We start from the raw sequence: 24,677 nt of genomic DNA on the forward strand, positions 1-24,677 counted from the left end.
AAATTCACCCTGGCATCCATATTTATTTCCATAAGATGGAATTCCGCGCGTGACATTAAAGTCTGGGTCGAGTTGAAAGCTCGGTAATACTCCGCTTGTCCTCTAGCAACGTCAGATTCATTCCGAGCGTCAATTTTTCCTCGGCTATTTAAACTGACGTCAATATCTCGCGTGGTTAGTAATTTTTCCGGTATTTAAATTCGTTCCAAACTTTGTTTTTCCAACAAGTCTGGCTAGACGACGAATACGGTTCAACCGTATTAAAAGCCCAGGTTTTCTTAGTCATTATCATCCCAACGTTACTGCCACTGCTAACAGAGCGGCTTGTTTGGCCTATCGATTAATCCGCCGTATCTTCATCAATAATTCAATATTAAGCGGATAAAAAATGCAGTTGTTTGCGTGATCTAGATTGAACGGCGCATGTCGATCGAGCTGCTTGTAGAATGTAAATGAAATGAAAAACGCTTTTAACCATAATTTTCATTCCCACTACAAACACCGCGCCAACCTACAGTTGCGTACCAGTTTTCATTATAACTCCAACGAATAAAATCCAATCTCTTATCGTTAGTACGGTTCGATGGCCCGATTCGGAATTCGGCAATTAAACTCCCCGCATTTGTTCGGACTGTTTTAAATTTTCCTGTCTCTCTTTGCCACAATTTTGTAGTACAGGTTAAAAGGGGTATAAAATACTGAAAATAAATGTGACCTCGTTGAGCCGAGAACAATTATTTCCCTCTGCACCTAAAGTTATAGCTGTCAACATGCGGTTCTGATTTACAACGATGTAAATCAAACGGTTCGTTTTAGGCGTGTGTACGTTAACACGTATTATATATTGCACCGTTCCGTCGCTGCGGCGGAGGCAAAGTATCCCAGGAAAAAGAAAAAAAAAAAAAAAAGGAAAATTCAGGCGAGTAAAAATTTAGCGGGAGTTAACATTTCCCGACACCCTGGCGCTGCGGTGGCGGATGTTCGTTCAGTTTTGTCCCAATTTCGCTGGGCATAAATAAAACACGCGCGGGATACGTGTGTGAAAAAAATTGATGCGCTTGAAAGATAAAATGAAAAACCTTTTCATGTACGGTGTAACAGACTAAATATATGTATAAGTATATCTCTTCTTTTCACTTCTCTTCTCGTCGCAACATAATACATGAAACTCAACGTTTCCCTGTCCCGCCCGCCTGTAACTCCAGGACTACCAAACTTATTCTTTTTTAATTCTTTTCTTACGTGGATAGCTGCTACGTCTGGGGATGTTTTAGGCTATATTTCGTTAAAACCAGACCAACGGCTCTGGAGATGTAACGATATTTGTAAGCCAATGAGATGGGAAACGGATGATCAAACACTTGTGATGCGAACGTTGACTAAAAGTCTGAAAATTTCGCGAGAACACGATATTCCTGTGTCTAATAGTTTCGCCGCAAGATGCATTCGAAAATATTATATTACAGTGTGTAACATTAACGGCGATGGGTAAAAGCTGACGTAGATGCACTCTCCTTGTTGCTTAAAAATAAACACAGACGTGAAACGGTCGAGGGGTCGCGTTGATAATTTTTACAGCGTTACACACTTGATGCGTCGCGTGTGGTGCCAACACTCGCTTTGTGACGCAAAGTTTCTCTTCAGCAGGACAATATTGTGTCTGTATGGACCAATTTATCCAGATTACACGACCCCTCGCTCGTTGATTATCCTCGTTTCTCGGTGCCCAGTCTATTGTTCAAATATAATACCGCTGCGTATTCCCGCCAATCTTCCTCCCTGCATGAGGTGGCCCTGCAATGTTATCGTTCTGTAACGCGGTTTTTGAATTAGCATCCCTCGGCAATAATAATTTCCCCGCATTTCTGCAACCCTTGTATCAGGATTTGCCGAAAGGGTATTATCGAACCCTCGATCACCGCGGTTGAAGTATTTTTCCCTCCCTCCTCCTCTGCAAATTTTCTATTCCTCAACGGGGAAACCTTTGCGGTTGCTTATCTTCGCTTCAAACAAATCCCGCCCTGCTGTCTTCCACGTCACTCAGCTCTCTTCTCGGTAATCCGCGAATAACCATGAGCAATGCCCTTTGAGCCGTGAAGTTCGGGGTAAATCAGGTATTCTCGGTTTTCCTGTGCTGTCGGTTGTGGATTTGAACCACCCGGAAAGGGGAAAGATTTGCACACCGGCAGGCCGGGAATATATTATTCCTCTCAAAGAATTTTGCGCCCCACGAGTATACAGGCGTTATAACCTACGTGGAGAGGGGAATTAGGTGTGCTGCGAGAGATAAATTCGTACCACTCGACTCCTCACTTCCTTCTTCACCTCAGTCAACAGGGTGCGACAACTTGCTCAATCCAGCGGCTCCGAGAAATAATACCGCGCTTTCACCACTTCGGCTTCACTCGCTGCTTCTTCTTCTTCTTCTTCTTCTTCTTCTTCTTCTTCATCCTCTGCTTCTTCTGCTACTGCTACCGCTACTGTTACTGCCACTGCTACTCGGGTAAAATAAGTAGAGAGAGAGAGTAGACAAAATGAAATTCCAACCGGCTCCCTTCTCCGGACCCCTTTTTCCTTTTTCCGTCAGACCTCGAGTTACTTTAGCAAAGTTGAGGAGGTCCCATTCCTCCAGGGAGACGACACGCACGCGAAACGTTGCTCGTTGAAAGCAGCACCAGCAAACGTTCCAACTTTTATTTCATATATGTATACGAGTATATTCTGGTTACAAAAAAGAAAGAAAGAAGAAAAAAAAACAAAAAAAAAAAACAAGTCAGATGAGCAATAAGAATCCGGAAAAAAAACGAGGAACTTGAGAAACAAAAACAACACTCGTACGAACAGGAATGGAAATATACTTTTCCAGTGACCGCCATTTGCAAGAACGAAACAGACTTAATTTTTTAGTCATTATCTCCTCAATTCATCGCTTCATCTCAGTTCGAAATGTGCAATTCCTGGATGATAATTTGAACCAATATTTGCACCAGGCGTCAGTCGGTCGACTAATCGAAGAAAAATATTAACCTGGGCGAAACCTTGTACAAGCGGAATGAATATTTTTCATACTTAAACGATGAACGTTACTTTGCCAGGTTGATGCAGCTTACGGTGCCGGATTAGCTGCTACTGAGGTGAAACTTGAAAGTATGAACGACAAGCTTCGAAACGATGAATCGAACGACGCCGCAAACTCGCCCCATGCACGCATACACACATGTACTTACTTAGCGAAGTGGTATGCATACGTGTACCTAGGTTACGCGCGTTGTGTGAAAGGGGAGTAAATCGGGCGGGGAACGACGTGACACAAATGTCAATTTAACTTCACTCACGACTCCATTCCGAAACGTACGTACGTACGTACCCACTTCAACCTTCTCTTCGGGTTTGCTTCCTCCTTTCTGCCTGCATGGGAATTTCAACACGGACCGAGAGTGCAGCGGTCGCAGCAGCGCCGACAGCAGAGAAATGGAAAAATGGGGCCTTGCGAGTCAAGACACACTTCGCTCTTCGTTCGACGGAAGAACCAACGTCTCTCGAGGTTGTCGTCGGTCAATCGCCAAAGGCGCTCCTCGGATGCTGCTGTGCCTGGAAACGGAAGGTGCGCCGAAGCGCTCGATCATTTTTATGCCATTGAACGTTGACCGCGAGACTCGATTATCGACGGACGGCATATTCCGGCGAACGGAGCCGGAGCGCGGCGGTGTTTGTTCCACCCTCGGGAGAGGCATTAATTTCACCAGTTTAATATGACACGACGCCTGCATCACATCGGGGATGCGGCGTCCCGCCCCAGGCGCCAACTACTCGTCAGCCTGATTGTCGGCGTTAACTTGATTCGTTACCTATCCCGTTTCATCGGACCATTGCCGATACCGACCGACCGCCGAACCTTTCGTCTCTCGCCTGTTGAATCTCATCGAACGATGATCCGTGATCCACTGACGAACGATGGAATAACGGAAGCGAGGAATTACTTCGGAACTTGAGCTGATTTCTCCAGGGTAAAAATGACGGACTTTGTTCGTTCCGAGTTACACGTCTCGAGTTGGAAAAACGCGAGTGCTGTGGCAAGAATTTCACGAACGCGTCTCTTGGAGGAATTGATGTAGTTTATTTATTTTTTTTTTTTTTTGCTACCGTACCGACATCAAAAATGTTTCATCTTTCCAGCGAGCATTTTTACGGACAGAATATACGCGCGTCATCCACGGGCAAAACGGTGTAGCGAAACGCGTGAAACATTCGAGGTAGAGAGAGTTGGAGAGAAGAGGTAGGGCGGCAGATACGAGTAAGAGGATCGATGCAGTCTTCGGCGATAAAAACGTCAAAGCGGAGGAAAAATTCATCCATCAATAATCGAGGAAGATGGAGAAAAAAGATGTATGTACGGGTAATATTTAAAAAGGGAAAAAGTAGTTATTGAATACCTCCGCAGCGAGAGTTTTATACTCTTTTTAAAATTTTCTTTTAAAACAGAAAACCACTCACCGGCTATAACGAACCTCGAACCGACGAACGAAGGTTGCGCGGGAGGGTTATAAACTATAACGTGAAAAGTAAATCCTATCAATTTTGAACGGAGCACGGTGTGGCCATTATTGAAAAATTTCTCGCACCGACAGACACGAGAGAAGCCGAGAAGCAATGAAGCGTGACGTGAAACGTCGGCTCGCGTTTGCCGAAAAGTTTGCCTCGCAAAAATTGGGTGTAAAGTAAAATCACGCGGGAGTATATTTGAGCACACGGTGTTTTGTGGTCGCAGGATCATAAGAGAGAAGAAGAGAATATACAGTCTTTTTGTGTACCGAATCAATCGAAACGTGTTTTGTTCGGACCGAAACGCTGACCTGACCTACCGAGTATTTGGCAAAGTGACAAGTGAGTTTCTTTCGGAGGACTCGAAATTCCGAATCCCATTTACACGTCGGCACGTCTACCTTGGATAAACGTAAATTTTTACCGCAGCTCGAATCAGCGAATATTCCTTTATGGAGTTGCGGAAAATTCGCGCATGTGTGTTGAGGCGGCGCCGCTAGTTTTTCTTTTTTTTCCCCTTCTCGTTGCTGAAATCCACGCGAGTAAAACGTACGGCACGCGAGCTAAGGAAGCCGCAGCTGACGGTGAAATCTTCTTTATTATACCAACCTGAGAAATAGCGCGAACACAGCACCTCGTCGTTTCAAGATACAGGCATGCCTCGTACCATTCAACTTGACTTTTACTGCATCTCACGTGGCGGTGCAGCGCCGCAATCCCACAATGTTGCAGTTTCACCGCCGGGCGCTGAACGCGCGTCTGTTTGAAAAATTATAGAAGGCGAGAAAGAAAGAAGAAGATACAAAAAGAAGACAATAAAAACTCATCTAAATCGATAATTATTCACAGTATATTATTGAAAAGGATTTTTTCATTCGGTACGCCAACATCGCTTTCGTGTAAATATATGTAAAGAACACGGGAAACGAGGGTGAAAAAGTGAAGAGAAATATAACGCAATAAACAATTCCAGTATTCGGATATAAAAACATCAATTTCACGTTTAATATACACAGAAACGTTGAAATGCGGAAACAAGGTGTTATTAATGAAATATAAAAGTACCTATCCCAACATCCCTCGATGTGTAATTTTATTCCGGCAAAGGGCGTACAAACTGAACGTGTTTTCTTTTTCTTATTCAAACACGGGCTGGGTCGATTTAACAAAGGGTTTCGCCAACGCACACGCGCGTGAATGAATTATCGTTATTACACAAGCGGCCGGTGCTCGGTGTTTGTCGAATATTTCCCTTAACGCGTCGTCGTCCATGCCTGGTTGATCAACTTTTACAACGCACTCAGCGTGCGTAAGTATCGACCAATCAGCCGCGTTGCGGGATATTGCGAAGCTTTCACGTTTCCGTTCTACTCGAAACATTATAGAAGCAAATGGATGAGCACCATTCGCTTTTACATACACGAATGACTTTCGACCGAAACAATCAGCAGGGATTATCGAATCGCAGATAATTTGTTCACTTGAACGGGTAATACGGAGTTGGAGAGTAGCAAAAATATAACTCGTCATCGACAATTATTACGGATTTTTTAAGCACCCCGGTTTATTTTCTTTTCTTTCATACTTCTCTGGTACTCTTTTATTCTTTTCCACCAAATTATTCGCTGAATAAACGCCTAAGGGATGAAAAAAAAATTTGGGGTTCAACAACTCGTTACCGTCTTCGTCAATCCGGTCGTCGCCCTGCGCAACTTTTGTTGTTTTTCAACCGTCAAGTGCAGGAGTGACGGGAACAGGGAGATGGATGCTGCGCAAATTAAAGAGAGAGCGAGAGAGAGAGAGAGGGAGAAGGAGGTAAAACTGACAGAGAGGAATGAGTGACGGGAAACGGGGGAGGGAAAAGAAAAGGCTGGAAGTAAATGCCGAAATCCGTCTGACGCACCCGGACAATTAGCGCGAGGATTCGTGGAAATACGTCACAGGGGATACCGTCGGCCTGGTATCCGTTTGTTCCGAATGTAGAGGAAGCGAAGAGGAGCGGAGGAGAGCCGGGATTCGTTAACGGGCTTAAAACTGTAAAATCGCGGGAAAAAGCGCTAGACGACGGTTTTACCGCTCGCGAGCAACGCTGCAATACCCGAGAGCGTCGTTTAGATTTTACGTAAAATTTCGCTCCTCGCAAAAGCTTCGTTCGCTGTATTATTTTTGTCATTGTTAGGTACTATACTATCATGATTAAAATAATTCAACTTGCAACAAATTCGATGAATATACATGCCTCGAAGCGAACTGCGTCTCAGAGGGTGGAGAAACTGATGAATCGATGGAAAAATTAACAATCGGGGTTTAAAAAAAGAGCGAAAGAGATAGGAAGAGAGAGAGAGAGGGGGATGGGGGAGTGGGAGGAACTTTATTCATTAGATCATATAAAAAAAAGGAGAAAAATAACGATGATTATTTAGGCAGGCCATTTATATTATACCTTGTAGAGCGCGTTAGCGAATCCAACGCCTGCACTCGCCCTTTTCCCTAATGAGAGGAAAATGAAAAAAAAAAACTTGAGGGGAAAAAGGCGCGAGCCGACGAGGGGTAAGAATGCTTAATGTTTTAATGGTGGCTTAGTTTCTGGGAACCCCCGAGCATATAAAGTATGAGGGTATTGAGAAGAAAGAAAAAAAATCTCTTCCCCTCGTTCGAAAATTCACGAACCTTTTATCCGGCTCTCTTCCATTATTTTCTCATTTCTTCACCGTTTCATAACGTCCCATTCTCTTATATTATACATTGTACCTAATATCCTGTCGCGTGTACTAACATTTACGTACCTGATATGAAAATGATAATTATTTTCCTCATTATACGTTTCATACCCGCAGGAGCTTTTGACCAACTCAGGAGACTTGTCGAAGGATCAGAGAAGGCACACATTTGTACCTCGACTGATCTTGTCTCGGGCACCGTCTTAATTCGGTATCCTTGATTAATTATAATTGTGATTATTCCGACGAGAAAGGGGCAACTCTCTCTTTGACATGGCTTTGGCGTTGAAGCTGGGCCTAATGCAAAGCCGGCTCTGAGCCCGAGTCAGCCAGTCGAGCAGTCTCGTATAAGGTCGAGCCGTGAGCTTTAGGTCTGAATATACTATAATTAATAGAGGATCAGGGGGGACCTGGTGGTAGGCTGCGATTGAATTGGGAACAGTTTGGGCAGGCATCAATTCGTCGTTGAAAATCGGACGTGGAACCCGACTAATTTCAGGCCCCTGCTAACCCATTGTCTCTTCTCTTCGTCATATTCGAAGCGATGAAATTCGTCAGCGTTTTGTCAACTCCGAGAAAATCATTACCACGGTTTTCGACCGGCCACTTCAAGTCTGTGCGTAAAATTAAAATCCTTCAAATCAAATTTCGTCTTGGCTTGGTGGTGAAAACCGCACCCGGTTGACGGCAATGCCGTGCATGAGTTTGTGTGCGGATTTTGGTGCGAAAGTTCAGTGAAGTTATTTCCTGGGGTAAACGAGGTATTTTAAGATGCGACGTTTAGATTTCCGTACTCGTCGCTATACTCGTGCCACTACGCTCTGCGAATCCCTGTAAGTTCCTGGAATAATTACCGGAAATAGTGGTTTCCGCACAAGAAGATCACTTGATCAATTTATAGACATTCGGAAACTTTGCTAGTTCGAAGAGCCACGTGACCGAGCAAGTATCGTTACTTTTCTGCGTTACTTTTATGAGTTTGGATTCAATATTAGAACGGCTGTCGTTTGGTGTTTCCTGTAACGTCTGCTCTTTCATTTTCCTGCAAAAATTTTACCAAAGATCGTAGAACGTGTATTTACAAAAAGTAAGTGACGTTAGGTGATTATTTTTGCTTTCTTTTTTCATGGGTTTTTGAACTGACTCACGGTGTCGTCGACTTGGAACCGTCGAGGAAGACCGAAAATTGTGGTGACAAACATTAGAGTATAATCTTATGCATACAACAAACGGGCGGGGAAAGTCGATACGAGTCGGTTGGAAGTTGTTGGAAGTTTGTGAGAACTTGAGAGTTGAGCAAAGCAAAAGATGGTGGGTGCGGCAAAATGTGTTTGTGTGTAAGTTTGAGTGATATATATATATAAGTTTCTCGTTAATTCACGCTTTGAAAGCTGTATTCGGTTTTACCGGAGGCCTGCGTACCGTCTGCGTATGTATAATGATAGATACAGACGTACGTATAAAATAACGCGATTCACTTTTGCAGGGAGTTTCGTAACATCTCAGAGGCTCTCCTAACGACGTTTAGTAATTTCCAAGAGCTCAGGACGTTACAACAAAGTGTTCGTTTGACGCGTTGATAAACAGAGTGATGAACGAGCTTTTCCCTACAGCAGCAAGAATCGCGGGGTTAGGTGAAACACTGTCGCCCTTTATCTCCGAGGATTCCAAGCTTTCGAAAGCCTCGAGTGGCGAGCAGCGTCAGCGACGTGGCTCTGGCACGCACCCTGATTTCAGTAATTACAAGTCACCAATTATCCGCCGACCAGGCGCTGATTGCGATCGGAAAATTACTAATTGGGATTCGGAATGCTTTTTCTACGTTTTGTTGTACCCGGAACCTAAAAGAGAGAGGAGAGAGAGAAAAAAAAAAATAACTCAGCAAATCCTCGGAATTGAATTCGCTGATTGCGGCAGTTTTATTTTCCCATTCACCGACCTGCAATTCGTGGCAGCTATAGAACTGTTTTCCGTGATCACCCCGTCACCGACTCGCGGAAACTCGACGTACGTAACAACGTAGTCCGAGAGCAAATGGTCCACGTTTTGTTCGCCTACCGAACAACCAATTTTCGGACAAGTTCGAGACCTCGACGACATCAATTATCCGACAGCCTACCGCTTTCACTTCAAAAGCTCTGTAACCACACCTCTACAATTATGGATCATAAAGTCATCGCGTGTTTTCCATTCAACAAGGAAGCCAAGACGCTATTAATTTCCGAAACTTTGAGTAGTGATCACCGTTATACAAACCTAGGTTCGTGACAAATGGTGAAATTCACAACATCAAAGCGTATACCGTTTCTCTGTATCTACAGAGCTACTATTTGACCAGGTAGTACTGGCAAATTATTTTCAACTCACGCCACGTCGTCGCCAAGAACTTCTGTCTTCGATCAATAATTTATCCAGCACTCGACTGGAAGTTCAGTTTAACGACCGGCGTGGGTTAAATTTCGGAATTACATCATAGAATCTCCAAAAATGTAGTATTCCTTGGTTAATTTTATTCACCGATCATTGCCTGGATACGAATATTACGGACGCTGGGCTTCATTTATCGCGTTAAAGTCTTCGCCTGAGAACGAAGGGTCAATGTCTGTATCTGTTTGGTCGATTTTCTGTCGGTATTAGGTTAAACGGCGGAGTGAACGCAGCGAGTCTCTGTGACAGGGGAAGTAATAGTCGGAGAACTTTTTCGTATTATGTTAATGCTTGGGCCGCATGATACCCTCACCAGTCAAAGCAGCCGAGACACTGTCCCCCGAACGATATCGAATCCTCGTCCAACTGTCCTGCCGAATTACCATTCACTCCACTTTGCTCGCGCCATCTAGCTATGATCCCGGGCCATTTTCCATGCCATTTAGGGAAATTAGTAGGCGCCGCCGAGAGTTTCGAACATCGGGATGGCAGCGTGGAAATCGACGTCAATGAAACCCTCTTGCCCTTTCGGTAAGTGAGTAAAGCCTCGGCCACTATCCTCTGAATTTGTCCCCTTTTTATACTAGCGTTCAAGGTTGGTCAAAAATCGAGCCCCGCTTTCGTAGCTTTCCTCAATCATAACTAAATACGAATTTTACCATTCGGATAATACTTGGGGTGAAAACATCACGCTGACAATATAATGTGACGCGTTCCATTAGGTATATGGATAAAATTAGCGTAAAATGATTGAGAATTGGAAAGTGTTGAGATGGAATGTTCTGCATGTAAATATACTCGTATATACGTGAGGTGCGCAAACTGGTTTGTTTAAATGAACTTGAGACCACATTGTATACTCATTAGTTTTTCTAATTTACCGATATTTTGTTGAATTCAGTCGGAAATTGAATGGAAAGTGTATGAAATATGGAATTCGTGATGCGTTTACTGTGGATAATTTGTATTTACCTGATTCTAGATTTTTTTCAACATGTGGCATACAGGTTCTGCTTACATATAGAATGAGGCAGGAGTGAAGGTAGTTTCTACTCTCAATTAGTTCACCTGTTTCTGCGGCAGAAACACCCGACTCCTGTCACGTGAAAAGTCGTCAGTTTTCGATTTATCGTTGACGGTGTTGCCTCAAATAGCTTAGCGAGGATTGCAGAGTTTAATTTCTCTGCATATCGTAAAGCGACGATCCATGATTCAAGGCTCTTCCTCAAGTCACTCGCCGTACCTTTGTCACTCTGGACGTCGAAACCTAAAGCCATGGGGCCGTCCAAGACGCAATTGGGCCCGAACAAAAATTGTAACCTGAACGACATTCGGCGTCTTCGGCCTCTTTGAAACCGTTTAATTATAATTGAACGAATTCTGTCGAGTAGGTACTTACCGGATATCAAAACGAGTCATGTCCAGTCACGTCCAATTATCACCGCGTGAGGATAGCCTGGTAAATGGATGTACGTACAACTATCTGCGTCTAAGGCCGAATGAAGGATCGTTTTAACTTTGAAACGGGCCTAGCGAATCGTGTAATCGAATGAAATCCCTCCGACTGTGGACTGTCAGAAGGACTTTGAACTTCGCTTTGGAGTTTCGCGGGTGTAGCGGCTGACAGCCAATAACGTCTGACCTCTTTGTCCAACTTTCCGGGACCATCCGCGTGTCCGCGAAAGTTCGCTTAAGCCTCTAAGCCACCGGGAACTCTTCATTCTTTCGGGACAAAACCGCTTACTACTTTTTGACCGAGAAGTTTCTGACCCGGCGTCCAGAATCCCTGACGTAAATTTCCCCTCGCAGCGACTCCGCCTTCCTGCCTGATCTTATAAATTGGTACCAAAAGGTTTTAATTGCCTGCGTCCTAGAGTTTGATTTCAGGCTTTTTATCCGCGATACTAAGTATATCGATACTTCGCGAAAGATCTCTTTGTACGCATACCCGTGTCGCGGGTATGTGAATATGCCGCATGGAATGGGAAAATGATTTTTGCCGTGGTGCAGTACGACGGATGGGGCAATCTCGCTGATATTCTTATACCATCGGTCGACGGATGGGATCGGCGAATCTTCTTTCACATTCAAGACGCGGAGCGGATATCCTTTCTTTTATTTATCTTTTTTTCAACTCCCCTTCTTCTTCTCTTTTCTTTCTTTTTTTTTTCGCCCTTCCCGCAGTCGTGAATCGTACGATTTATTACAGTCGACAGTCCCTAGCGATCTTTCCTCGCCGTCTCTCCACCTTTTCCCTCCGTGGCAGCTGCACTATCGGGAATTACGTCCACTCTCAAGTTTCCAATATTTGATTCTCCATCAGCCAGGAATGATGTACCTAACTATCGTACAATCGCTCGAGTGATTCCCTCTTTCAATTGCTATTTGTTTAACCGAAAATTTGAAGAAAAAGTAGCGGGAGAGGGAACGATCGATAGATCACGCGGAAGCGACGGAGCTAGGTGGTTGAATAATGCCTTCAGCAGCGACGAGGGCGAATTAAATAAGAAGCGGTACGAATCCTCTTGGGTCAGACGTTATGCATGGTGGCTAGCTCGCAGCTGGATGGTGGTAAAGCAAAGTCAGGTAGGTATATTTAAATCTTCATCCACGCCGGTATCCGAGAAAGCTTTTAGGGGATTTTAATTGCGAACTTGAGGGTGCTCGAGTGACGCATAACTTTTATCAAACCGCTTGAATTCTGTCCATATTGTACAAAGATTATTCAACGGACCCTGGAGCCACGATCGAATTCGAATCATGTAACATAACTGGAAGCCCGAGAGGTGTTACCTTATTACCTTATTCCAAGATACAGAGTTGTGACGCGAGACGGACGAGCGAAGACGTCTCGAAAGGTTACGACAACCTAGCGCTCCCGAGTACGACGAGGAATTCAAACCGTTGTTAGGATAACAAGAACGGGGGGTGAGATGCCAGAAGCCGAGAACAGTTTTTGGTAGTGGGGATGAGACCAGGAGTGTAAAAGCGGAGCAGGATACCAAACGAAAACAACCCTTCTCAAGGCGTCTCGACGCTGTCGGTTCCACGGGGGGATTGCGAAATTAGTAAGAACTTTCCGTGTACAGCTACACTCTTGATAATCCCGGATTCTTCTTCCTTGTTTTTCTTCTCTTCGCTCTGTTTTACCGCATTCGGTTACCTGCCCGAGAATATTGACACCCGCGACAAAATTAGTGTTCTTAAGTATTACTCAAGGAAACGGGGATCGCTCCGGTGACTAAGGGTGCTGCATCGCCGGCGAACACGCGACGCAGGGTATCCTCGATGTTTTATCACTTCGGCGTTTGCTATTCCGAACGACGTGGCGCTCGCGGCTGTGTCTACGTAACAAACTCGTCGTGTAACCTACGCAATAACGGCAGGTAAAAAGGGTACGAGGGCTGGTTGAGCGATAACGCGTGGACGAAGCCAGCCGCATTTGGCCTCCGGTTCTGTTTACGATCCATCCCGTAAAATATGAACGCGATTTACAGTGAACGCCTTTCCTCGCAGTCGTGTAAAAACCTTCTTTTTTTCTCTATCTGTTCGTTTTTCCTTCTTCACCCACCTCCCTTCCTCCGTCGCTGTGTTCATCCTCTTTCTACACGCCTGGCAATAAGGGCTGATGCCTTGTCGTTGGGCAAATTAGAGGGGCTGCCGGAGGAGGAGAGAAACAAGGAGAAGAAACGAGAGGAGAACGGGCTTGGTCGAGCTCTGTTATACCACTCCTCCAAACGTTACAACGCGGCAGAGTGGAGAGAGAACGCGAGATTTCCTTCAACAGCTTTTCAATCTTCCCTCGACTCTGCCTCGCAAACCCTTTCCTTACCTCTCGTGAATTCGGACCGCTTGACACGTAATTCAAATGAATTTCTCCGATCGGTTAACAAGCGGCTGTACACGTAGTCCGTCGTCTCGGGATCGAGACAAGGATCGGAAAATTGTCGGCTCTCGGGTATGAAAAGACGAGAGGGAAGTGGAAAACTAGAGCTGGCTTCGAGAATCGTCGGATATTTCATCGATGGACTTGCAGCAACCGCGACGCTGGGGTGGCTCGGGTCTCCTCGTCGTCGTCGTCGTCGTCGTCTGATTAAAACCCTCCTCCGACTCCCGGCGTTTCCTTTCTCGTTCCACCTCCAACCTTCCGTCTTCCTTCCCTCCTCCCTACCCGCAATGAATCTTAATTATCCCAAGGGATCAGCTCCGCGTCGGGGGCGGCGCCGCGACTCAAACGAGAAAAATGTCGGGACGTGGATAGAATACTGTCGATATTGCAGCCCCTTGATTTCGTTGATCTTCGACCTAACGAACGAACGAACGAACGAATGAACACGTATTCGACACTTGTGACCACCATCAATTTTCTGGCGTAGAAAGCCGTTAATGCGTGTTTCCGTTATACTATTCACCCGTCTCTCTGTTGTACGGTTCGTGATTTCATTCCGGTCAATCAATCGATGGGTAAATGACTGTGCCTGTATCGATATAATACTAGACTGATAAGCCCAACCTGAATCCAGAGCTGCAGGTTGGTGGAGGAAAACTTACTATCCGACATCAATAACTCCTCCATTAACACAACGACGCTGGCACGATTCAGGCAAGTTAGTTAAGCTCGGTACATTAAACCTTCTAAGTATATCGAGTACGCTTTATGGTGAAGGGTTATTATCTTTCGAAGTTGGTTAAATAAGCTACCGAACCCCTGGAAAAGGAGCCGCGGTATCAGCTTCTCGAGCTTGCAGCAGCTCGGCATCGTCTCCCTCCAGGTTTCTCAAAGTTATGTATAGCCACCTATCTAAGCCCCAAGACTGAGCGGATATTGATAACTCGTCGAGAGCTTCTCCGAAGATGCATAGAGTGCATAGCGAGCGGAACGAAAGATAACTGGGCTGGAAATGATCCGCGGATACAAATGCAGAGCAATTGTTGTGCCGACGTGGACGTCCGCGGCTTATACGACGGATTGGATTATCATTGTCATAAATTTCCGCCGATGTAGTACATGTATATGCGGCTGAATTTAATTTACCGAAAATATCCATCTCGCAGAACGGAGAGAGGCCGGATAAACAGGGAGAGAGAGGGAGGGAGAGACGGAGAGAGAGAGTCGGGAATGTGCTTCGGTCCGTTCGAAGAGCGCAATCGCTCCGTTGGCGTAGGGCCAGGATTAGAACCATCCCGATTAACCACTAATGAGGATTGCAGTAACTTGTCAAGCCCCCGTCTCTGGCTACAAAGCGATCCAACTTCGCCCCAGCTAGTCTGATGGCGCCTGCTGCTCTACCTACTCACAGCCTGCATGCCCTTTATCGACGATAATTTTCACCCGTGGGAATTTCGCAGCTACCTTATTACGGAATGGAAGTTGACGACATTATTTCGGAAACGGATTTGCGATTCCTTTCCTGGATCTTGCGTAGTCTAAAACTCATACCCGCGCACCCGTAATTGACGAGGAGAATTAAAAAATGCTGTAAGTGTAATTTAAAAAAAAAACAAATATTTCTATACAGAAAATTGACCTTGGCACGTTCATACTTTCTGAACGAAAAAATTGTTTGATTCCACTCTTAAATTCACTACTTTGTAATTGCTCGTTATTATACTTACTGGATTTTGGTTTCCTCTGATGAAAACGACGACGTTTACAACGGTAGCTATACGAATTGCTTGAAGGCGGAATATCACGGTTTTTTATATAAATTCTTATATTTTTCATTTGCTTTGGGCTTGAATAAAAGCTTTAGATGCTTGCTTTTGCCGTACCGAAGAGAAAAAGAAAAAAAAAATGGATTTAGAAACCAGGAAGCTCCATTGGAATTCGTGTTGGAGTGCTCATACTATCGTCATTTTTTCCCTGTCAGAGTGACAGATCTGCGCTCGGTATACGTGACAGTTTCGTAATGGACATTTTTCAGATGACAGATTGCTTCAATTATGTTATAAAAATCTGCAACGTTACTGGTGTCGTATAGAAAATGTTGGTGGGTGTCGGTGTGGCTCTTTTTCTTTCTACAACCATCGGATCTCATGTATAGATAGGTTAGAAGTAAATGCGCACGCTGATCGATCGGCTTTACAAAAGAAAAGGTAAAGAAAAACAAAGATAAAGAAAAGAAGCAAAACAGGGTAAAATATATCATCGGAATAAACGACTCTCTATAAACTTATTATTAATGCAATTACCAGATGACATATTTCAAAAACAATTGTTCACTTTTTCCGAGAATGTAATTATACTACGAAAAAATTGATTGAACGAACCTTTTTAATTGGTTAAAGTCTTGCATTTCAGTCGTAAAACAATCCCCTGTTTGTTCTTCTCCTTTTGAGCTTCACGTTATTGTTTTCGTCGAAATTTATATACAGATCTGAGGCTGTGCGTCGACCTGGTCAATTAAACCGGGCTCCTTTCTGTTCGTGCTGTAATTAGAAAAGTTTAGTCGAATTTGAACGAATACCGGTGTCGTAATAAGTCGAATTCAAAACTCGAGTTCAATCTTCTCTCCCGATTGCGTGGAGTGAGATTGAATTCTCGGCAGAAAGAAAAAGAGAGGGGGAAAATGTATAATATACCGGGACCAATTTCATCGTGGATACTTAAGTAGTGGGTAAAGTATAAGGCGAATGAGTTCCATTGTGTCATCAGCTTTTATTATTCCCGGAATATCCTCGACGGACAATATAAGCTGTACAATGGCTCGACATTCCTTCACGATCGTAGTTCAGAGGCTAGATTATGTGTACGTATCAAAGCGCGCACGTACGCTGGCATGTTCGTATTCCAAGAGGAATTTCATTTTGGAATATCCAGGATCGTGCAATCGGTCGTTGTCAAGCATTTGATAGGTGGGAATTTGCTCGAGGTTTGACGCATGTTCGGATTACCGAAGTCTAGAGTAATGACACATCGTCTTGGGGCCGAAGAAACGCCGACTCTCCCTTGTAGGTCTGTGAGAGGAAATTACGATTTTAAAATCGCCAAACGCGCCCCGTTCCGCGGCCTATGTACGAGTATCGTCCTCGGCCTGAGTGCACCTTGTACGACGATGCAGAAAAATGACGTCAATCCACTTTACCTCCCGTCGCTTTTTACCCCTGTATTATATACCTAGGTACACGTACACCTCTACACTTACTGTGCGCTGTACGTCTAGCCTGGATATAAACGGGGGGTGAACCGCGTCGCTCAAACTTTGAAATTTTAACAAAGCAGTATCTCGCCGTTATTGAAAATTCTATTTGCACGGGAAATTGTACATCCGAACCACGTATGATAGCAAAGTTCGACGCCAAGTCATCGTCGTCGTGCGGATGGAGATGATCAGACCATTTCAGTTGCGTTGAACGGTTCCAGTGTACAGTCATTCCTAAAAATGATACCGAATTCTTCAGACAAAAGAGCGTTTGAGTGACTTGCCATCTCGCATGGCCGTTTTAACAAAAGCTTTTAGCGATTATGAGAATCATCGCACCAACCTGATTGAGAATGATTAAGCACTTCAGAAAATTGTTCGTGTCCGTTATCACGAACCGCTACTGCAGGCGGCGCCATATCCGCACCTACCGCATTAAATTTTTTCAGTGTAGTACATGACGCGGTTCATTATGTAAACGTTAACCGGTTGATTGGCACGAGTTTTTCCACTTTTCGTGCCAAAACTGGTAGTTTACAATACAACCGACCGAATTGGATCAAAATGGGTACCTGGGGTTTTTTGGGTCCCTGATTTCATTTCAGAACTTATTTTTTGAATCTACCACCTGCTGAGGGTAAAAACAGAGATGAGTCAGGGTGAATCTTGTCGTTGGATTCAAAGTCGAAATTTGGTGTACTTGTAGGTGTTTCGAGTATTGCTGCCGCCATTTTGGATCCTCCGTTTTGCAATTCTCGTATTCTCATAACGGATGCATCGTCAGCGGACCCAAAAATCCCCGAGTAGTAAGTTTCAAACGACTTGTTCCACTTCTTGACTTTTTGGTACAAAGATCCTGTGGCCTTATTGTGATTACCGGTATTTGACGCCACCATTTTAAATCCTTCATATCGAATTTTGCAATTTTACTTTCAAATCCGAATTCAGCTACCCCCAAAACGACAGTTTACCAATTTTCGTCGAAATCTATCGAGAAATAACAGAGATATTTAAAAATGTGCATATGCGCATCATTGCCAATTTGGGCATTTTCTTTTTTTGTGCATGTATATTATGCATCATTACTAGTCGACCGGTTAATCGTAATATTGCTTGTTATATGGGTAGTCAAAGCCTCGAGAATCCCACTCCGGTTGGCTGGACGATGGCAGTTTTGAGTGGTGGGTCTGAAACGGTCCGCAGATTTCCCAGAAACTGACTTTAGGCGGTTTAGCAAATCACAAAGCCGAGCGATTAGTACCCAGAGCTTATAAGGGATTTTCATAATTCAGCAACCTTCCGAGCTCTAGGAATCTGGCGATAAAGTATGTACGCCGCGAAAACCACACGCTTGGCGGGTCACGGGCGAATTCGCGTCACTGTAAATTGCACCGACGACGCTGGTAGAAGATTCTTCAGCGGGATGGTAAAATTGATTTTCGTTTGGCCGGCGTACGAAGGCGTAGTATGGTGAAGTAAAGCCGCGACTGGAAATGCGCAAGGTGCAGAGGTGGTCTCGTTCCGCGCAATTGAAGCCGAGGATGAAAGTTGGAAATTATGGAAGCAAATTTGCTCCAAGCGAAACGTCATTAATGTTAACACTTTTAAAAGAACATTTCCGTCTTTTTCTGCCGCTTTTCCATCTCCTGCATTTTAACTCCCGCTGTCTAAAATTCTTCCATCCGAGTTTGCTCCGCGTTCATTTGATCCTCCGTACACTGCAACAGCGGCATCAGCATCGCGACGACCACGCGATGCAAATGATGCACTCTCCAGAATTAAATAGTTCACCGGTAGCCGTTGCTCCCGCACCTCAACTGCGAGCTGTGTAGGGTAAATGTATTTTACTTTTTTCCTCCTTCAGCCTTTTCTTTTGTATCGTAGGTATCCATCCACTTGCCGCAGTAGCGGAAGCAGAGCGCAGGCATAGAGAGGCGGTCACTTCTTCATTCAGGGCTTATACCTCAGGCATTCATCCTGACAAAAGTTGCCCGCTCTTCCGTCTTCCTTTCCTCGACAGAATTTCTCCCCGACGATCAATTGTCGTCGCAGTTCCATTATCGTCCTCAACGATCTCCGCATACGCATGCGAGGTCCCACTGAACGTCAAGATTCGGTAACGATGATGGAAAAACGAGGTTAACGAGCTTGATTTGTGACTATTTTTTTTCCCTCCCTCTAGATAGAACACCGCGATTTTCTCACACTATTTTCGTACGTAAATCCGGACTTGCGTAATGTTATAGGTACTGACAAAGCGCGCGGTAGGTTCGGAGTCCAGATAGAATTCCATTATCAAAGCCAGATGCGGAGTGTATCAACACGGTTTGTTAATTAGCGACTTATGTCTGCGTGTTTCCACATAATTAGGGCGCACAAGAACGGCTTCTCGTTATGGAATAGGCGTACATTACGCGAGGGAATGTTTTCATTAGGTATTATCATGCCAAAACGTATTTCCACCTCTGCTTCTGAACTCGAATCGAGGTACGTACCTTTAACGCGGAAAGTCTATGCTGATAATTGCGTAAGGCGATATCGAACGTTGCTGAGTTTCCCCCTTCGGCGTTCTACGTCAAGGCAATGGCATTGATGCCCTACGTGTATCCAGACGAAACAATGGTGCAGGACTGGGTGAGCTTCACCTCGACAAGCTCTATTGTAGGTACTCCATTGACGCTAGCATAATATATATAGATTATAAGTGGTACGAGCCAGTGCTTCTTATCCTCTATATCCATCGCCCAACACTACCTACTCTACTTTTGCACAATGTGTCTGTCTGACAAACCCAGAGACACTCGTATCCGCAAGCTTGATCAAATCGATCTTCCGGAACTCATTGTCAAAGTGACCATATCGAAGGTGGACAGAGACTTTTTTGACCTCGTTTACATCGAAACAGAGAGCTTACATCATCGCGGGGTCTTACGCGTAAATGTTAAGCGCGATTACACCTGACTTGTTGTCACAAACATGCGGTGCGAAGCACTTTCGAAACCCCTGTTCTTCCCCTGTTATCTACAGCTTGAACGACGTCTTTGAGCTAACGCACGCCGCGGTGGTTTGACGTCGGGAAAATGTAGCAACACGCCTTGTTTGTATAAGCCTGTGATTTTGCAGGATTGAACTGGCGAGACACGGTTGTCCTTTTTTATACCGGTGGGAAATCGGGATAAAGAGGGAGAAAGAGAAATAGAGCGGTACAGGGATAGAGGGAGCGGTAGTAACGGGGAGGGTTCGAGAGACGTGAGTTAGCTGTGGAAGACAGAAATGTAATAAATGTCAGAACAGACATTCCCCCGATGGAGATATTCGACTTGAAAGCTCGCGCTGCGGAGGTAGGGGGGGATTATCCAATTTGTAATACGCTGACACAATTGTCCCAGAATAATCCTTCTGTCATGTGTGAAAAGTATATTTTTGGAAATCCATTCGAACAGCTTTTCGCATACATTCGCGATATGTTTTAATCGTCCCAGAATTTAACCTGCGAACGAATTTTTCCAACAGTATTTTCCACAGTGTATGTAAAGTCAATTTTTATCCGGCATTAAAACCTGTCTGAAATGGAATTAAAAAAAAAAAAAAAAATATGCCGTAAACACGTTGGCACAGTAAAAAGCCCCGCGTGAGTTAGCGAGATTAATTCAAGTTTACAAAGGATCCCGTTGAAGATGGAAAAAAAAAACTCTCCGCTAAACTGAGTCATGCCTTTTCACTCCTAGGATTTACGCGGCTTGAATATAACAGCGAGAGCAACTTTGTATCCAATTATCACTCTGATCTCCTCGAATGCGTTTGCTATTCGATTCGGTTGCTCCAGAGTGGCAGAACGCGCCCACTCTCGACGCCTGTATCCCGTAGCCCACCGACTGGTTCGGTGGCCAACAAAACTTTATCCGTTATCGAAGGATCGCGAGGAGGATACCTGTTGCATGCGCGACGAACGATATGCGTGTATGTATGCGCTTAGTCGAAATTTCGTCAACTTCGGTTCATCGCAACGGAATTTTGCGTGCTCGAAATGAATAGGAGGAAAAAATGGGTATCTATCGATGAAAGAGATATCGCTGGGCATCAATACTGTTTGGAAGAAAAAATCACGCCCATTATCACGGTGTGCCTTAAATGATCGAACTTCGGAAACCTCGCACTTGTAGCGCATTGTTGACGTAGGAATTTAAATTGTAAAGCTAAAGACGTGGATAAAGTCCTCCCACTGCTGCAGCACTGCATGGAGGTTGTGAAAATTCACGATGCGAATCGAAAGGGCGACCGATTCCCAGGTATCTTATACCAAGTGCACGAAGAGTTCAAGCTTCGACCCGAAGTCAGGCGTGGCAGGATTCACTGTTTGATCCGGAATTTTTAACCACTTCTAACTGGATGCTTGATTTTGCTTCGTCTCTCTTGTTTTCAGTGACGGAATCTATGTATGACGTTAGGAAAATAAGCTATGGAGTTCATCAACCGTTGATCGGTTCATCAGCTCTGCTCCTTAGCAGGCAGCGAGTGAAAGGTTTTTCTACTCTGTCTTCTTCTTTTCTACAGCGTATAAGCGGAGGACATTCGATTCTGCCCACCTTTTCCTAAGTGTTACAAGGCTGCAGTCGGACCGCGGTCTCGCGTCTTTCCGTCCGTTTTCTTTTACCATGCACCAGAGTAATTCGCAACGTGACGTGAAAATGCACAACGAACCTACAAATTATCCCGCCAAGTATAAGAACAATGAACGTTATTACACCGGATTGCGAAGTAAGTATGCAAGTGTTGGTACAGATCCGTGAAGGACGGCATCATCGGCTCGTGACGCGTAACCAGTATCGCGACCCATTTAATCTACTCGCGACAATATTTTTCTCGCCGTTATTTCTCTGCCTCCAACAAGGTTATCGATCTTCGTTCACATACGTCCAGGATCCTCGATACCAGGGAATGATGAACAGCTCTGGCCGCCCGCCACCGCAACAGCGTCCTATTGTTTAGTTTCTTTTATTCGATGCTCGTTTTTCCACGCCAATGAATCGAATCGTGATTTATCTCACCCCACTTTGGCCAAAAAGATCAAGCGACACGGGGATACATTTATTACCTATATGCGTTCATCGTGTTCGTGAATTTGCGGCAATTGGTCAGAAGCTCCGCGGACCGGGTCAGCTAGGAACCCTTACTTCTCTCGCTCGTCGCAGCATGAAATTGCTGAAACTTCATCTCGACCGGCCAATAATTGGGAACCACGCACCCGACGTCTACCCTGCATATAACATCGCGCACAGTATTGCTTCCGTGAGCGAAAATCGTTCCCCCGGTTTCGTATTTCGTGTGTAATCAAAAGCCCTGGGACCACTCTGCAGCATGGGTTTTGGTATAAATTCTAAAACTCGCTCATGTAGCCGTGGCCTGGGTTGAAAGCTGTGTCAAAATTTGGCTCGAGGAGTTGAGGAGGGTCGCACTACGTCGGGCTGAGCTGAAATAATTTCGCTCTCGCTCCTGGCGGCGTCGTTTCTGCAGTAATAATTTTCTCTCTGAGAAGTATTAATCCTTTGAGCCCGAAGGTAGGGCTCACTCAAGGGAGATTGGGAGAGGTGGAGAGAGGATTCAAGAGAGCGCCAACGCCAGGGCGAAACAGATGCGGACAGCGGAATACACGCGGATTTGTCATTATAGGCTGAGTTCGCTTGTCTACGCGATTCACGAGTCGGTGAAAAAACTGCTAAATTGGGAATAATCGTTCTTGTCCGGAGGACACGTCGAGGATCTCCACTAACGTTTCATCTAGTAAACGCATAGAAGAGCAGAGCTTCGATATCGTTTAATTTCTCCTCGTGATATCGAAGTCCGTGAGGATCGAACTCTGACTTGGCAGCGGGGGATCGCGATATTGCAGGATGAGGTTGAAATTCTCCCCCAGGATGGGAAGAACTTATCCCCGCCCTTCTACTCCTGTGGAAAACACGGCGCAATATATCTCTCGAGTGCACATATTGCCAAGAATGTTGCTAGAGTCCCTGCAGACTCCTGTCCGTACGTGGTTTGAGAGTTTCGAATGCCGACCATTCGCCCACATTACTCGATCCATCGAGTAGTTGCATGAAAATTTTGCTCTGGACGATCGATGTTCTCGTGTTTTCATAAATTCTTCAGCAAAATGAATTACAGGTAGAATACATGCTTGGCTCCAGTTTCCGACAAAGTTTGAACGAATATTCCAACACATTTTCAGAATGACAAAGTTGCTTGAAGCACGGAACGAGTATGGATACGAGGATATTGATATTTCTCCACGGGTTTAGCGGGCATTACTGTGAAATCTCGGTGTCTTGGAGAAAAATTGAACAGACGGGGAACAACGGCGTGGATGTTCGGTCGCCACGTGCCAATTTTAACTTTCAAATGAGTTGGGGAATAAGAAAGACTGAGGAACGTACGAAACGGGAATTTCTTGGCAGGTAAATCGGTGGCGGTCGCCCTGCGGCTGACAGTTCGTCCATTGGCAAAAATTGAAAACCTGCCACGGTGAGCTTTCTATCGAGTGGAAAAAAGCTGAGCCCTTTATTCCGTAATCGCTGTCGTGTTGAAGACATCTTAATTCATGTCCAACATTATACCATTTACCTCAAGTCAAGATGACGTCTCACTCGACTTCACTAGACTGATTAGACGTGATCAGAAGAGTGGGCGAAAAGTTCTTTCCCAGTCGTGCATTCGGGATTTCTCCTCGCTTCCACTACCTTTCATAGTCTAAGTTTTCGGGCTCAGAGTTCCGCAGACTTGAGTCCAGAGTCTAGACCATTTAGACCAAAGTTTCTCGCGCTAATGGATTCTTGCTGCCGAGTGTTAGGTAATCTTGGAACAATGATTCAACCGCTCTCCTAGAAGTGCTCTGTGATGAATTTGCAAGTTCCTCCTTCCTCCTCGTCGGCTCACACTCGTCTGCGGATCTAGGTTCACCTCGTAAGTAGTGAAAAGTTGGAAACATATTTTCTATATTTCAGTCAATCGCCTGTAGAATCGCAATCCCATTCGTCGGTTTATAACAAAGATCGGTTCAACTTTTGCGGTCGTTTTATTGTGCGGCGCTGAAAGCATTTGCCACAAACGTTTAGCTCGTGCTTGACGTTGAGCCTCGCGCATTACGTGCCAGTTCCATTTCTATAAATGACTCTGATCGATCGCGTGCGCTGTGTAGGATACCAGTTTCCAACGCGGCGTATAACCGTACCAGACGATATTCGAGAATATTAATTGACAGCTCGCGCAATATTAGGTGTACTGTGCGTATATATAATGAAGCTTTCCACGCCAATTCGGTCAATGATTGACCATGGCATTTTTTATATTTTTATTTATATTTTTTTCTCGGGTGATTTTTAGAAGTCGTACTAACGTAGAAGAGATCCTTAGTGAAATTAAAAAATATCATGGTCAATTGTTTAACGAATAGGCGTGGAATGCCCCATACATACATATGCGTACGTTTTTGTAAATGGATTTGCGACGAGCTGCTCTTTCTTCCCGTTGATACGTTTCAAATTTATTTACCGTCGCCGTTTGCCGCTGATAAAATCCTCGCCTATGTACGAGTTAATAGAAAAACAATTGAAAATCGACATTTTCCTGGAGAATATTTCTCATCATTTCTTCTTTCTCTTCGACCCTTGTGAAAAAGGACACGAACGAACTTTCCGATCTACTTCGTCGCTCATCTATCTCGCCTTTTTTCATCTCACTCGACAGCATTTTTCCAATCCACTTGCAATCTGAATCCTCTTTACTTGATGTATGAGCCTCGAGCGTTTTATCCATTTATCACTGATTATCAGAGAATCTTTCTTTTCTTCAT

The 24,677-nt window shown here is 44.7% G+C and overlaps 1 protein-coding gene and 1 long non-coding RNA gene across 4 annotated transcripts in view; one reads left to right on the forward strand and one right to left on the reverse strand.

Moving 5' to 3' along the window:
• LOC124185620 (leishmanolysin-like peptidase) overlaps positions 1 to 24,677 on the forward strand; it is a 202,398-nt gene that overhangs the window by 116,105 nt on the left and 61,616 nt on the right. The window lies entirely within an intron of this gene.
• The window catches only part of LOC124185627, a 170,537-nt gene that overhangs the window by 92,582 nt on the left and 53,278 nt on the right, over positions 1 to 24,677 (reverse strand). Inside the window, exon 3 of one of the 2 annotated variants that reach the window (XR_006871425.1) lies at positions 15,870 to 16,118. The exons of the other annotated variant lie outside the window; for it this stretch is intronic. This is a non-coding gene — a long non-coding RNA (uncharacterized LOC124185627). Of the gene's footprint in view, positions 1 to 15,869; positions 16,119 to 24,677 lie in introns of those variants that run through there. 2 annotated transcript variants of the gene reach the window in all.

The sequence above is a fragment of the Neodiprion fabricii genome, chromosome 6, assembly GCF_021155785.1.
Source record: "Neodiprion fabricii isolate iyNeoFabr1 chromosome 6, iyNeoFabr1.1, whole genome shotgun sequence".
In the NCBI taxonomy this organism is placed as follows: Eukaryota; Metazoa; Arthropoda; class Insecta; order Hymenoptera; family Diprionidae; genus Neodiprion; species Neodiprion fabricii.